The sequence below is a fragment of the Periophthalmus magnuspinnatus genome, chromosome 17 (assembly GCF_009829125.3).
Source record: "Periophthalmus magnuspinnatus isolate fPerMag1 chromosome 17, fPerMag1.2.pri, whole genome shotgun sequence".
NCBI classification, from domain to species: Eukaryota; Metazoa; Chordata; class Actinopteri; order Gobiiformes; family Gobiidae; genus Periophthalmus; species Periophthalmus magnuspinnatus.
The window spans coordinates 26,372,580-26,385,292 of record NC_047142.1 but is presented as its reverse complement, the minus strand read 5'-3'; positions in this window follow the sequence as shown (position 1 = coordinate 26,385,292).

Genomic DNA, 12,713 nt, shown 5'->3' with positions numbered 1-12,713 from the left:
CGGGACAAAGACGGACTGGGCTGCCGCATCTGAGGGGCTCCTTAAACACACACAGACTTTGGACAAGGAATCATCTTGACAAGGTCCTACTAACCAAAAAACACAAAACCATTTTATTTGGGTGCAAATCCCTGTCTGCCCATAATGTTTCATACATTGTTAAAATGTATCCAAAATACACATTTCTTCAATAGTTTACATAGATCTGAGTTTGCTCAGACAAACAGTTGAGTTGCTTACAAGGAAAAAAGAAAGCACTAAACTCTGTTAATCTGAGGTGAGAGAAGTAGAAGAAGAAGAAGATTTTACTTGTGAATGAAGACCAATGAGCTCCTTCATTTCACATGCATCACTGAAAAAACTAATCTGGAGGGTGTGGGGACCTGATTTTGGATTTTCATTTTGGATTTGTCAGGAAAAAAAGTGTATATTTACATCTGTCATGAGTGCCTCATCGTTATAGTGACAGGCCAATATAGAATGTAACATTGCTAGGCATTCTTTGCTTAAAATGCCTCACAGTATGGCATTAAATTTATCTATCTTGGATTTAATCATGGGTGTTTTATTGCAAAAAGGAAGATAGATATGTTTAAATTCCAGGCAAACAAATTACATCTCCATGGAGATAACCATCTCATGTTGTGCCGTGTAAAGAGTAGTTACCGGAGCAGGAGTTCCAGTTGGTCGTAGAAGAAGCCGAGCAGGGCCCTCCGGCACAGCACCTCTGCGTGACCATCCCTAACTCTGAGCCCATCATCCTTATTGCTCTCCAGGCTAAAGTATTTTGTTCCTGTTGCCACGGCAATCACCTGCGCCGAGCTGAGGGCCATGCCTGGACACAGAGAGGTCAAAGGTCAAGACAGATCACAAAGAAGTGATTACCTTTTCTATATCATGTGATAATGAATATATAATGTGTTATTTATCTTAAAAAAATCTAAAAATGATACATGTACTGACATAACAGAGTTCTGTCAGTGCATGTGAATTAGGCCAATGACCTAACTCACATGTAATTCCATAATGTTCCTCACCTGTAGTCATGACTATCCCTGCCAGCCCTTTGAGAGGAAAGGGGTGAGGAAGAGGAGAAGCAGAGGAGGAAGAGGACATCCTCAGCTTTCTGTACTTCTCTGTCACCAACCTAAAGATGGACTCTGCAAACAGCTGATGCACACACAAGCTCATTGGGTTTTGACAGACTTTTGACTTACTTGACAGACAGATCCTAAATCAACCATAATCTCTACTTACCCAACCTAAACCCTAACTTTCATTATAATTATTTTGTAATTTCTTTGTAAAGTTTTAACCCACACTTACAGTTTGTTAACAATTATTTACTGGCCATGTTCAACCAGGAAGGGCAGTTTTTATATATATGTATATGTGTGTATATATATATATATATATATATATATATATATATATATATATATATATATATATATATATATATATATATATATATATATATATATGAGTGTGGGCTGGAGGATACCTGTGGCAGCTGCTGTCCACTGCCCCTCCTCAGACTGGACCCTGAGCCGTACCATAGACTGGACCCTGGGCTGGCCGTGTTGAGCGCGTGCAGTGCAGAGGCAGCAGCTCGAGCCTTGGCCACACCCTTGCTCTGCCCACTCCCATCAAACACCTGCCCTCCAAGCTCCAGCAGGACCACCACACGCCTCACAGCACCCCCATGTGGCTGCTCATGCACACAGCTAAACCTTAGCCTGGGGTAGAGCAGGCTCAGCAGCACCACTGGGCTCGGCTCCGCCCTCTGTGCCCGTAGTCTTGGAAACACCCTCCCTTTGGTCTCGATCTGGTCCCGAGTGAAATCCATTGTGGCTCTGGTTTTGGCAGAGGTGGGTAACAGACAAATAATACAAGTAAGAGTAACGTTACTTCAGAATCATATTACTCAAGTCAAAGTATTTGGGAAAACTACTATTCAAGTAAAGGTATTTTAAGAGCTGTACTAAACATCTGATTTGAAGTGAAGTAACTGAATATAGCCTGTACTTGTTCACATACACCGCCATCATTCACCCAAAACACCAAGAGCCACATAAGAGCCCAACAGCGGATCACTGAGCTTATTTCTATGACACGTGCTTCAACCAGACAGAGCCACACTTGCTGGTATTTTCTTTCACCTCTGGCTAAATACACTGTGAGGACTGCACACACTAATGGCAGAGTAGAAAATGTTTTTTGAATGACACACATGCAGACCCATGGTCACCTGCACAGACAAAAGCAGGAGGCACTTTACATTGTCCCTTCTCTCTGTAACTACTGCTATCAAACTCATCATTTTGGTCTTAAAATGTTCGTATTAACCCCTCTACATGATCCTGGTGTTTATACTTTACTATTTTGTCTTTAAATTAAGATATGAACATCAATAAAAGACAAACCATGTGCCTTCTTTCCTTACTAAGCCAGCCTGGCTCCAATTTGGCTCTTTGGTTGCTGTGATACGGACAGAATTCCAAATATGAAGCCTATAACTGCTAGCCTCGATGAGCTTCATTTGGCTGGAGTGAAACGCTGTGAGTGATGTCTCATTTAGTGCACTTTTTATGCAGTCTATGGGCAGATACTAAGTTGATCCAAACTGCTTCATCAGATGAACCTGTCAAACTGTAGCTCCAGCGCCCAGTCATACAAATATATGTGATCCAAGCTATTTTTTACTGTTCCATATTTTGCTGTTTACTGTCACCTATGCAGTCTGTGATGACTGCGTAGGTCAATCCGAGGTCGGCCCGAGGTTGGCCCGAGGTCGGCCCAAGGTTGGCCCGAGGTCGGCTCTACGTCAGCTCTACGTCGGCTCTACGTCAGCTGCGTTCACACTGCACTTGCCGCGCTCCAGAGTGGTAGTGAATGTGACCGTTGGGTTCACATTGGCCACATTGGAGCGAATGTTCTTTAATGGTTACAAAACTTGTGTAAAGTGCAGTGTAAAAAATGACCTTACTCGATATGGCAAGACGAATGAAAACGTTTACTGAAGTAACAGTACTGTTACACTGTACAATATATTACTCAGTATTTTACAAAATAAGTAGGAGTAAAAGTGTCTGAAAACTAAAGGAGGGTTTTTTTTTTTTTTAATGACTTTAGATGTACAGTTAGTGTAAGTATAACACTGCTCACCTTTGAGTCTTGGGTCTCATTCTTACACTGTCTTGCTGTTCATTTGGAGACTGATTTAAAAAGCGCCATGCTCGTTCTGCAGCCTTCCTTTGACCTGAGTTCTTTCTGGATTCACCCTGTTGGAGGTACTCGGTCCTTGGTCTGATGCCCCAGAAGGGAGGATGTGCCTTGCTCAAAGGTGATGGTTCAGACCTGTGAGATCCTGGGAACATACAGATGACAGTTATATAATACCAATTTGGTCTTTGTCCTCTCACTGGTTCTATCTGGTCTTGTCCTCTGTCCTTTCTCTCTCATTTGTCCTCTGTAGTCCTGTCCTCAAACTCTCTCTGTCATTAACCATATCTGGTCATGTCCCTTTCTCTAATTTGTTCTTCTCCCTCTCTCATTGGTCCTCTTCTGTCCTTTGTCGCCGTCTTTCTCTTTAGTCTTGTCTCTCTCTCTCATTGGTTGAATCTGATCTTGTCCCCTGTCCCCTGTCTTGTCCCCCTGTCTCTCATTGGTCGTCTTTTGTCCTGCCCCCGCTCCCACTCTCTCATTGGTCGTCTCTTGTCCTGTCCTCCATCCCTGTCTCTCTTTGGTCATTTCTGTTAATGTCCCCTGTCCCTCTCTCTCATTGGTCCTCTCTGGTCCTGTCCCCTGTGCCTCTCCCTGTCACTGGTCATCTCTTGTGCTGCCCCCTGTCTCTCTCTCTCATTGGTTGTCTCTTGTCCTATCCCCCCTCCCACTCTCTCATTGGTCCTCTGTAGTCCTGTCCTCTGTTCCACTCTCTCATCGGTCCTCTCTAGTCCTGTCTTCTGCTCCACTCTCTCATTGGTCCTATCTTGTCTTCTGTTGCTCTCTCTCATTGGTTCTATTTTGTCCTCTGTCCATGTCTCTCATTGGTCATCTCTTGTCCTGTCCCCCCTCCCACTCTCTCATTGGTCCTTTCTGGTCCTGTCCTCTGTCCTTGTCTCTCATTGGTCCTATCTTGTCCTCTGTTTCACTCTCTCACTGGTTGTCTCTGGTGCGGTCCTCCATCCCTGTGTGGATGGTGTAACTGAGTTACACCAGCTCTGTCTGGAGGAATGGGCCAAAATTCCTGCCAACTATTGTGAGAAGCTTGAGGATGAATATCCAAAACATTTATTGGACACAATCTTGGACACAATATTGGACCCATGTTGGACACAATAATGGACGCATGTTGGACACAATATTGAACATATGTTGGAAACAATAATGGACACATGTTGGACACAATATTGGACATATTTTGGACACAATATTGGAGATATGTTGGAAACAATAATGGGCATACGTTGGACACCATATTGGACCCATGTTGGACATAATATTGGGCCCATGTTGAACTCAGTATTGGACCCATGTTAAACATAATATTTGACCCATGTTGGACACAATATTGGACTCATGTTGGGCATAATATCTGACCCATGTTGGACAGAATATTGGACCCATGTTGGACACAATATTTGACCCATGTTGGATATAATATTTGACCCATGTTGGACACAATATTTGGCCCATGTTGGACACAATATGTGACCCATGTTGGACACAATATTGGACCCATCTTGGGCATAATATTTGACCCATGTTGGACACAATATTTGACCCATGTTGGATATAATATTTGACCCATGTTAGACATAATATTGGACCCATGTTAGATATAATATTGGACACAATGGACACAAGTTAGACACATTGGCCAGAGGCTGAACTGTAGACATCTTGGACACATGTTGGACATAGGTTGACCACAGTGGACACATGTTGGACATCCTGGACATGTTGGACACTGCAGGCTGCTCATATGGGTCATACTGCAGGATAATTGCTGTGGCTTTTAGGATTATGGAGCTATTGTTTAATCCACACAAGAGCTGGTGATTATGGCTGTTGTTTAAAGTGGTGTGTCCCGCTCAGCTTCAGTCTGTCACAGCTTTAACACATCCTCCCTCAAAACTGCAAAAGGACAACTGCCCCAGTACTATGTCAAAGTACAGGTTTGTAGAGAGGACACACTGTAAAGAGAGTGCATCAAAAAAACATGTCTTTTGATTCTTCAAATTGATTTGACCAGTTAATCATTTTCTTATTAGGTGCAAACCAAGATTATTTGATATGTTTTGTTTTGTTTTTGTTTTGTTTACAAGTAGTTGATATTTTATTTTTTTCTACACTTAAAGCCACAGTCTGTAACTTTTTAGCGAAAAAATGGATTTAAATCAATTTTTTTTAGATTTTTTTTTTCATTTTGGTTGTGTTTATTGCACTGAAAATGCATCCTCAGTGGGCTTGCACTTCCACAAACCTGATTCTTATTTGGCCTGGAGGAAAGACTTCTCCTGATTGTTTCCATGGAAGTATTGCTCCGTTGACTATAATATTCCACAGTATGGCAAAAAAAAAGATCTATCTCCATGGAAAATGTTCCAAAATTAATTTCTATGAAATTGTGACACCTCCAGAATCACATACTGTGTCTTAATTTAAGATAATTTAAAATTGTGTTGTATTATTTTCACCATACAGTGTCTCTGGATGATACGGTGTTACATGTGAATGCAGCAGAGTATTAAAAAAAACTTTCACTAAACTACTGTACATGATAAATTAGAGTTAAGGTGAAAATATAAAGGAGTTTTTTAATACAGACCTCTGGCTTGCCTCCTCTGCCTGCGCCTCCTTCTGCTCCTCTTCAACCCTGATTCCTGGTTCATGTTTGCAGGGCAAGTTGAGACCGTCCTCTCCGCTTGGCCTTGTCCTCCTTCTGTTAATGTGAGTGGAGCTAGAGCTGCTGACCACTCCCTCACACAGAGAGGCGGGGCTACAACAATGCCCCCACAGGCCTGGAAATGAAGACAGTCAAAAGTAGATTGCAAGTGTGAGATTATAACTTTCTTGGATCTTCTTTAGGGCTTAACTGTCTTTCCTAAACCTTGTCAGATAATGTTTTTTTTTTTGTTTTTGTTTTTTTTTTTACAAATTCATAGGTAACACAACTCCATAAACCTGGGTTTGATGATCACCACATCATCAAATCCTAATTTTTGGAGGTCAAAAACTAGGATTACCCACATCCTGCTCTCTCAGTATAAATAGACTGAAAACTGACATAGGGAGATAAGTCTAAACCAAGGCCAAATCTGGACTAAACAGAGACTAGACCAGGACCAAAGCAGGACTAAACCAGGGTAATACCAGGGCTACACCAGGACTATACCAGGACTAAACCAGGACTAAAGCAGGGCTATACCAGGGCTACACCAGGACCAAACCAGGACTAAACCAGGACTATACCAGGACTAAACCAGGACTAAACCAGGACTAAACCAGGACTAAACCAGGACTAAAGCAGGGCTATACCAGGGCTACACCAGGACCAAACCAGGACTAAACCAGGACTAAACCAGGACTAAACCAGGACTAAAGCAGGGCTATACCAGGGCTACACCAGGACCAAACCAGGACTAAACCAGGACTATACCAGGACTAAACCAGGACTAAAGCAGGGCTATACCAGGACTAAAGTAGGACTAAAGCAGGGCTATACCAGGGTTATACCAGGACTAAACCAGGACTATACCAGGACTAAACCAGGACTAAAGCAGGGCTATACCAGGACTAAACCAGAATTGAACCAGGACTAAACTAGGACTAAACCAGGACTAGACCAGAGCTATACCAGGACTAAACTAGGATTAAACCAGGACTATACCAGAACTAAAGTAGGACTAAAGCAGGGCTATACCAGGGTTATACCAGGACTAAACCAGGACTATACTAGGACTAAACCAGGACTATACCAGGACTAAACCAGGACTAAAGCAGGGCTAAACCAGGGCTAGACCAGGACCAAACCAGGGCTAAACCAGGACTATACCAGGACTAAACCAGGATTGAACCAGGATTGAACCAGGACTAAACCAGGACTAGACCAGAGCTATACCAGGACTAAACTAGGACTAAACCAGGACTATACCAGAACTAAAGTAGGACTAAAGCAGGGCTATACCAGGGCTATACCAGGGCTATACCAGGACTAAACCAGAACTAAACCAGGACTAAACCAGGATTGAGCCAGGACTAAACCAGGACTAAACCAGAGCTATACCAGGACTAAACTAGGACTAAACCAGGACTATACCAGAAGTAAAGTAGGACTAAAGCAGGGCTATACCAGGACTAAACCAGGACTATACCAGGACTAAACCAGGACTAAACCAGGACTAAATCAGGACTAAACTAGAACTAAACCAGGACTAAACTAGAACTAAACCAGGACTAAACCAGGACTAAATCAGGACTAAACTAGAACTTAACCAGGACTAAACTAGAACTAAACCAGGACTAAACCAGGACTAAACTAGGACTAGACCAGGACTATACAAGGACTATACCAGGAGTAAACCAGGACTAAACCAGGACTAAAGCAGGGCTATACCAGGACTAAACCAGAATTGAACCAGGACTAAACTAGGACTAAACCAGGACTAGACCAGAGCTATACCAGGACTAAACTAGGATTAAACCAGGACTATACCAGAACTAAACCAGGACTAAAGCAGGGCTATACCAGGACTAAACCAGAATTGAACCAGGACTAAACTAGGACTAAACCAGGACTAGACCAGAGCTATACCAGGACAAAACTAGGATTAAACCAGGACTATACCAGGACTAAACCAGGACTAAAGCAGGGCTATACCAGGACTAAACCAGAATTGAACCAGGACTAAACTAGGACTAAACCAGGACTAGACCAGAGCTATACCAGGACTAAACTAGGATTAAACCAGGACTATACCAGAACTAAACCAGGACTAAAGCAGGGCTATACCAGGACTAAACCAGAATTGAACCAGGACTAAACTAGGACTAAACCAGGACTAGACCAGAGCTATACCAGGACTAAACTAGGATTAAACCAGGACTATACCAGGACTAAACCAGGACTAAAGCAGGGCTATACCAGGACTAAACCAGAATTGAACCAGGACTAAACTAGGACTAAACCAGGACTAGACCAGAGCTATACCAGGACTAAACTAGGATTAAACCAGGACTATACCAGAACTAAAGTAGGACTAAAGCAGGGCTATACCAGGGTTATACCAGGACTAAACCAGGACTATACTAGGACTAAACCAGGACTATACCAGGACTAAACCAGGACTAAAGCAGGGCTAAACCAGGGCTAGACCAGGACCAAACCAGGGCTAAACCAGGACTATACCAGGACTAAACCAGGATTGAACCAGGATTGAACCAGGACTAAACCAGGACTAGACCAGAGCTATACCAGGACTAAACTAGGACTAAACCAGGACTATACCAGAACTAAAGTAGGACTAAAGCAGGGCTATACCAGGGCTATACCAGGGCTATACCAGGACTAAACCAGAACTAAACCAGGACTAAACCAGGTTTGAGCCAGGACTAAACCAGGACTAAACCAGAGCTATACCAGGACTAAACTAGGACTAAACCAGGACTATACCAGAAGTAAAGTAGGACTAAAGCAGGGCTATACCAGGGCTATACCAGGACTAAACCAGGACTATACCAGGACTAAACCAGGACTAAACCAGGACTAAACCAGGGCAATACCAGGGCTATACCAGGACTAAACCAGGACTATACCAGGACTATACCAGAACTAAACTACGACTAAAGCAGGGCTATACCAGGACTAAACCAGGACTATACCAGGACTAAACCAGGACTAAATCAGGACTAAACTAGAACTAAACCAGGACTAAACTAGAACTAAACCAGGACTAAACCAGGACTAAATCAGGACTAAACTAGAACTTAACCAGGACTAAACTAGAACTAAACCAGGACTAAACCAGGACTAAACTAGGACTAGACCAGGACTATACAAGGACTATACCAGGAGTAAACCAGGACTAAACCAGGACTAAACCAGGACTAAACCAGGACTAAACTAGGACTAATCCAGGGCTATACCAGGATTAAACCAGGACAAAACCAGGACTATACCAGGACTAAACCAGGACTAAACTAGAACTAAACCAGGACTAAACCAGGGCTAAACCAGGACTAAACTAGAACTAAACCAGGACTAAACCAGGGCTAAACCAGGACTAAACTAGAACTAAACCAGGGCTATACCAGGACTAAACCAGGACTAAAGCAGGGCTATACCACGACTAAACCAGGACCAAACCAGGGCTAAACCAGGGCTAAACCAGGACTATACCAAGACCAAACCAGAACTAAACTAGATCTAAACCAGGACTTAACCAGGGCAATGCCAGGGCTGTACCAGGACTAAACCTGGACTAAACCAGGGCTATACCAGGACTAAACCAGGAAAAAAAACAAGACTAAACCAGGGCTATACCAGGACTCAACCAGAACTAAACCAGGACTAAACTAGGAATAGACCAGGGCTATACCAGGACTAAACCAGGACTAAACCAAGACTAAATCAGGACTAAACTAGGAATAGACCAGGGCTATACCAGGACCAAACCAGGACTAAACCAGGGCTATACAAGGACTAAATCAAGACTAAACTAGAACTAAACCAGGACCAAACCAGGGCTAAACCAGGACTAAACCAGGACTAAACCAGGATTAAACCAGGACTAAACCAGGACTATACTAGGACTAAACCAGGACTAAACTAGGACTAGACCAGAGCTATACCAGGACTAAACTAGGATTAAACCAGGACTATACCAGGATTAAACCAGGACTATACCAGGACTAAACCAGGACTAAACCAGGACTAAACTAGGACTAAACCAGGACTATAGTAGGACTAAACTAGGATTAAACCAGGACTATACCAGGACTAAACCAAGACTAAACTAGGACTAAACCAGGACTAAACTAGGACTAGACCAGAGCTATACCAAGACTAAACCAGGACTAAACCAGGACTAAACCAGGACTATACCAGGACTAAACCAGGACTAAACCAGGACTAAACTAGAACTAAACCAGGACTAAACCAAAACTAAACCAGGACTAAACTAGGACTAGACCAGGGCTATACCAGGACCAAACCAGGACTAAACTAGGACTAAACCAGGACAAAACCAGGACTAAACCACGGCTATACCAGGACTAAACCAAGACTAAACTAGAACTAAACCAGGACCAAACCAGGGCTAAACCAGGACTATACCAGGACCAAACCAGAACTGAACTAGAACTAAACCAGGACTAAACCAGGGCTAAACCAGGACTAAACTAGAACTAAACCAGGGCTATACCAGGACTAAACCAGGACTAAACCAGGACTAAAGCAGGGCTATACCACGACTAAACCAGGACCAAACCAGGGCTAAACCAGGACTATACCAGGACCAAACCAGAACTAAACTAGATCTAAACCAGGACTTAACCAGGGCAATGCCAGGGCTGTACCAGGACTAAACCTGGACTAAACCAGGGCTATACCAGGACTAAACCAGGAAAGAAACAACACTAAACCAGGGCTATACCAGGACTAAACCAGAACTAAACCAGGACTAAACTAGGATTAAACCAGGACTATACCAGGACTAAACCAGGACTAAACCAGGACTAAACCAGGACTAAACCAAGACTAAACTAGAACTAAACCAGGACTACACCAGGACTAAACCAGGACTAAACTAGGACTAAACCAGGACAAAACCAGGACTAAACCAGGACCAAACCAGAACTGAACCAGGACTAAACCAGGACTAAACCAGGACTAAACCAGTCCTAAACCAGTCCTAAACAAGGAGTAAACCAGGACTAAACCAGGCCTAAACAAGGAGTATGCCAGGACTAAACCAGGACTAAACCAGGACTAAACTAGAACTAAACCAGGACTTAACCAGTGCAATACCAGGGCGATACCTGGACTAAACCAGGGCTAAACTGGGACTAAACCAGGACTAAACCAGGACTAAACCAGGGCTATACCAGGCCTAAAAAAGGAGTATGCCAGGACTAAACCAGGACTAAACCAGGACTAAACTAGGACTAAACCAGAACTATATCAGGATTAAACCAGGACTAAACCAGGACTAATTCAGGATTAAACCAGGACTAAACCCAGAATAAACCATGGCTATACCAGGACTAAACAGGACTATAATGGGAAGATTTTTTGGCAACGCTATCACTAATCTGAATGCCAGTAATTTTGGTAATGTTTTACCATACATAGTCTATCATTTTCACCTTTTAGTGTGAGTGAAATTTTATCTTAGTGAGACCACTGTTGCTAAAAACATCTATGCAAGATGGGGCTGCCCAAATGAATGTGTTTCTATGGTTGACACTTTTCAGGAGGGCTTTCGTGCAGACTGTCACACTCTGGTATTGTAAACCACTATTTGAGCTGTGTCAGGTATGAGCCCTGGGCCAGGCTGTATAGTGGACAGCTGTACATACACGACCAGTCAAAAGACACACCTTCTGTTTCAAGCTCTTTTTTAAATTTATTTTTTATTGCTTTCTACATTTTATATACACAGAAGACATCAAACATATGAAGCATGATAAATGGAATTATGTAGTTAAGGAAAAGTTAAAAAAAAAAAAAAAAACTCAACTAAATGTCAGGGTCAAGAAATGCCAAGGGTTATATCTGTGTGAAGGGAGGAGCTAACTACACTCAAACTAACACACCTGTTTGTTTACAGTTTCTGTTTTTTGGCTAGGTCTAATGAGCTACACTAAGTGTGCTCTGTGCCTGAGTCATAGTTAGAATAATCATTCAGTCCCCTAATGGGTGCTCTCACACCTATTAGTGCTATTGTTTTGTTTGTTTTTTATTTGGTTCCGAGGATGGAGTTATAAATAGGAGACAAAATGTACCATCACTGTCGAGAGAACTCCTCTGGACCACAGTCTGCTATAAATCTCCATCTCAAAGACACTAACCACTCCTTTGAAGATAGTGAAGTTCAGAGCTGAGCCAGAGAAAAGAAATGGTTTGGGAGTTAAAGAAGCTATTTTTTATTAGGAAAGACAATCTTTTAAACAGTAATGGACATCATCTAGCTCCTATCTATCATCCTCAAACCCAAAGCAAAACAAAAAAACCATAGGGCTAGCCAGTGTGCTAACAGGTGTGAGAGCACCCATAATTGAAACCAGGATGATTATTCTAACTATGACTCAGGCATAGTGCACACTTAGTATAGCTCATTAGACCTAGCCAACAAAAATAAACTGTAAATAATAGATGTTTACAGTTTCAGTGTATTTAGCTCCTCCCTTCAGACAGATATAAGGCAGTGTCCAGCTGTAATCTGACCAGAACTGAAGAAGTGGCTTGGATGAGCAGCCAAACATCTTCGCTCCTACAATTTTTTTGTTCAGTTGACAGATTTGAATTTTTCTTTTGCTATCTTGTGCCATAAATTTCTTTGCCCTGTATCTGATCCATTAAAAATCTAAATGGAGCCTCAGCACCTGCTCTCCAGCGCCCCCTGCCTATGGGCTGCTGCTTCACATTGAACTGTGGCGCTCAGACAGCACTAGAGCCTAAAACTCTGCATGTTTTATGTTGGTTTCTA